Genomic DNA, 4,697 nt, shown 5'->3' with positions numbered 1-4,697 from the left:
GTTATGAAAATTGTCTGTACACCATACTTAAAGCTTTCTTATTTATTAAAGAATCTAAAATGCAGTGTTTCCATCCATATGGTTGTTCTCAGACAAAAAACATGTCAAAACAGGTGTATATGTGGCACCTGGTAATGCTCACACAATGTAACACTGAGCTACTGCTCAGGAGGCAGACGCAAGTGTGGAGAAGAGCGAGATTGATTAGGAGGAAATCCAAAATCATGGTCGTTAGGATAGTCCAGGGTCAATTTATCAACACGAAGAGTACGAGGATACGTGATAAACAAAACAAGGGCCAGGATAAATGAACACAAACCAAAAGCACACGAAGGCAAATGGGGTAGCAAGCTATAACAAAGACGCTAGATAGAACTTGGAGAAACATGCATACATTCAGGCACATACAGGTTTTCAGATAGTCAGACATTCAATGAACAGCAGAGACACAGGGCACCAGACAGTGTTTAAATGTATGAACTAATTAACTCAAAATTAAAAACAGGTGAAAGGAATAACAGGCGTGGGAAAACAGATGAGGGGGTGGAGAAAACGTAACCAAGGAACGGAACAACAGATGCGATAGGGAAACCACGGAAACAGGGATGCCAGGAGGGTGGCCATTCGTGACACACAGCCACCAGACTAAAAAAAATCAAACAACAGGTGCCAGACAACTTCTATATATAACAGGGAAATAATTATCCTGTTAGGCTCCGACTCACATGCAGCCAATCACCCACACAACACCAGTCCCTATCAACCAGCCAGAGCTCGCCAAGCTGTCAATCACCAGCCCCTCTAACAATCACAACACTCATGTTGTGTTCCATGTTCCCAGTGACTCATGTTTTGATCAACACATACACCTGCCCCATGCTGCACTCTTTTTATTTAAGTCCACAGCTTCCTCCTGTCCTTGCTTTGCATTAACCAGCTCTCCTCTACTTGTCTAATGAGCCTCAAGGACTACTTTGTCTTCCTCTTGCCTTTTCAACCTTTGTCATTTATGTTCCATTTTTCCCCCAGCTTGCTCCTATTTTTTTGCTCCAACTCTTTGAATTGCCTTTCCCTTGGTCATCATTCCAACATCTCTTGTATGGGACCAAGCTGAGCCCATGTAGCTTGGGGGAACCTGCCTGTTTCTTGAGGAAAATAACATGTTAGAGAAACTTCATTTCTGCCTTTACTGTGGAGGAAGGAGTCCAGCATCCATTTGCGGTAAGAACAAACAACAAGAACTGCATCAACTTCAGACAGGCTCATTGGTTGGTGTTCTCTAGTTTTATCTTCACCATCACCTACTGACCGGATCCAAGAAGGTCAAGGCTGACACCTTCTCATGCTAGTTTGACCCTGAGGTAACACCCACCAGCCTAGAGCCCATCCAGCCAGCTTCCTGCTTCTTGGGAGACAATGGCTGGGACCTTGACCAGGTAATATCACAAGCTAACCCTCATCCTGATTGTCCTCCCAACTGGATGTTTGTTCCAGACCAGTGTCACTCATCACTCATCATGTGGGCTCACACTTTCTTGGGAACAAGACATCTGGGCTTCATGTGCACAGGGCATTCATCCAGCAGAACGTAATCAGGTAGATAACATCATCCCCCCACCTGCGCCAAAAGCAAGGTGCTGTGTACTCCACCTACAGGGAAACTGCTGCCACTGTTGACACCTGAAAGACACTGGAGTCACATCATCATAGACTTCGTTATGGAACTGTTGGTTTTGGAGGGTAATTCTCTTGTTGATCAGTTTTCTGGCTGACATTAGAACACTACAATAACAATATAAACAATAAAAAAATGATATTATTTTGAACAGATAAACAATGAAAGACTATTCTGGGTTAGTAGAAGTCCTAGTCTGAGTTTGATGAGTGCAGATATATCTGATACCCATCTAGCACAAAAATGTCTGAGCAGGATGATGGAGAGGTGGGTAGCAAAGGTGGGAGAGGTAGGCCACATCAGGGGGAGGTGGGAGGAGCCACAGCAGCTGAGACAGATGCAGGCTCAGCAAAAGCATGACACTGGGAGTGTATGTACCTCAGCTGAAAGAGAGGATAGATTATTAGGAATGTTCAAACACTAAAGTGTGTAAATTAGGGATCTATAGTGTGCAATGATGGACTCTGGCACATCTAGCTATGGCACCACAGTGCCAAGGTTAGAACCATAAGGAAACAGACATGAGGGCTCCCAGGAACATCAACACTCTGCAGCTCTCAGTCAATAAACATGAGTGACAAGAGGTGAAGTGACAGCATCATAACATCCCAGTTTACCTCTCAAGGCCCATGAACCCCCAGATCTACAACTTTATCTAAGATGAGAGTTATTAATAAAATGCTGGACAATACAAATAGCCTACCTTTAAATATTGAGGCTGTGCCTGAGTCTCAAAACCTGGCATGAAGGCTATTTTGTATTGTAGGAGCCTTATAGTGTAGCTCTGCTTACCTGAAGGGCAGGACGCACAGACTTCCCCAACAGTGCAAAACATTTATTGACATAAAACACAGATAACGCAAGTGCACTCACATACAATCATGAGGGTGAACATTATTAAACATTTAACACTTAGGATCTACACATAAATACGAAAATGGTGAAAACAAACACAGACATTACTGGCTACAGGCTTTTTACACTAATGACTCACGAGAGACTTAGGTAGCGACAATGACCAACAAAAGGAGCACGCATGGACAGGGGTTTAAATAAACTGTTACGACCCCGTCTAGGCTGTGAGGCTATAACAAGGAAAAAGAAGTACAAGCGGCTAATGTAATGGAAGTTGTGAAAAAAGTGAGCAGCAACAAAACAAACAGAAGCAAAAATGGAAGTTTTTTTCAGTGTATTTTACAGAGGTTATGATTCATAAACAATCATACTGGTGCAAATATCTTCAGGAGTGAACCAAGCCAAAATAACAAACACAACCCACAGTAATTAAATGAAACCACACACTCACTAACCCCTAACACAAAAACAGAGATAAAACCCACACCCAACAAAAATGGCAGTCACTCCCTACCACCAGTGTCCAACACCAAAATACCAAACAACCAATATTTACACAATTTATATATATATATATATATATATATATATATATATATATATATATATATATATATATATATATATATATATATATACAGCTACCGAAGTAGGAGGGGCGACGCGAAAGACGAAGTCCAAAAATAGGGAAAAACAAGTTCATACACAAAACGTCATACAAATTTTTAATCACAGCAAACTCCAAATTAACACACAGTCGCCCCCCACCTCTCTCTTTCTCCCCCCCACACATAGCTGACACAGTTGGCTAGGAAACCCGGCAAGGAACAGGGCAGAGTCTCAGTCAGGGTGGAAATCCTGGCAGTGGAACTGGAACACACACACACACACACACACACACACACACACACATCCATCTTTCCATAACAAAACATATTGACACTTAACAGCAAACCCTGTGCACATGTGTGCAATCCCGGGGGGCGTGGTTACAAAACAGATAAACACAGTACATATGTGGATCCTATAAGCTATAAGTACTTACACAGATATCCAGGAGAAGCATTATTTCTCAGCTCACCCCATTCCTGCTCCTGGATAACCTCCTTAAGGGGTATTTACAGAGAACAGATTAAATGAGATATAAATTTAAAAACACTTATATAAAGAACACATGTAAACACATACTAAATTCACTTCTCTTACCACCATGGCACCCATTCTGCCACCAGGAAAGCCCCCCTATGAGTGAAAAGGTTGGAAATGCACAAATTAGTTTATGAATTGAAAACAACAACAATAACAACATGCACAGAACCTCTGCATATACAGGCATACAGTGCTAAAATATACATGTCCATTCCACCGCTAGAATAGTATTATTTTTAAAAAGGTGTGATTAAATATGTACTTTATAGCCTAGTGAAATATATGGTCTTGTCTGAGAACAATACCGAGTACTAATTCATGCACTCACCCCCATTCCACCAGGAAATCCTCCCTGCAGGAAGTCAGTAGGTTAGTACCAAAATCACATCACAGGCATGTTGTGTTTTGCAACACAGAGAACACAGGAATATACTGCATGTGGAAGTTTGTACACTCACCCCCATACCACCTCCCATTCTGCCCATATCCTCCCTGTTGTAGATGAGAAAAACTCTTAATCTCTTATAATCTTAACTGGTGACAGCCAAGAGAAACAGTTGTGTTGATGCCTAAAGTTATTACAGCACATTTATTTTTCAGCATGATAGTACTGTTTACTGAGTGAGTTTTCAAGGGGAAAAATTTATATATATTGAAGATCACTTTGTCCCAGAAAGCAATATCAGAGTTGAAGTGGAAAGCGATATCGTATCCATTGAATTCACCACACTGCAGATTCACATGAAACCTTCAGAGGGCAGAATAGAGCAATAAATTAGAGACCAACAACGCCAGTACATTATTAGTCATCGTTTAGGATACATTGATTTGTTTTAATAGACATTGCAGTGATCAGATTGAGGGAAACCAAGATAAATACAGTGACCAGACATCTTATAATTGTGGCTTATGAGCCCTTGATGAAACAGGCAGAATGTCAGTTTGGTTGTTCTTTTTCAAAATGTTGGAGTGATACAAACATCCTATCTGCTGCAACATGTAAAACAAACTGGAACAT

At 41.3% G+C, this 4,697-nt stretch overlaps 1 long non-coding RNA gene across 2 annotated transcripts; it reads right to left on the bottom strand.

Moving 5' to 3' along the window:
- Window positions 1–3,162: 3,162 nt before the first annotated feature.
- LOC118241264 lies at window positions 3,163–4,101 on the bottom strand. 2 transcript variants are annotated; one of them, XR_004775945.1, is made up of 4 exons: window positions 4,008–4,101; window positions 3,737–3,772; window positions 3,576–3,636; window positions 3,163–3,400 (listed from the first exon to the last, which is right to left on the bottom strand). It is a non-coding gene; the product is annotated as an uncharacterized LOC118241264 (long non-coding RNA). The 2 variants fall into 2 exon arrangements; XR_004775946.1 differs by lacking the exon at window positions 4,008–4,101 and adding an exon at window positions 3,942–3,977.
- Window positions 4,102–4,697: the final 596 nt, after the last annotated feature.

Source organism: Electrophorus electricus, chromosome 4 (assembly GCF_013358815.1).
Source record: "Electrophorus electricus isolate fEleEle1 chromosome 4, fEleEle1.pri, whole genome shotgun sequence".
Taxonomy (NCBI): Eukaryota; Metazoa; Chordata; class Actinopteri; order Gymnotiformes; family Gymnotidae; genus Electrophorus; species Electrophorus electricus.
This window is presented reverse-complemented; position numbering and strand designations above follow the sequence as displayed.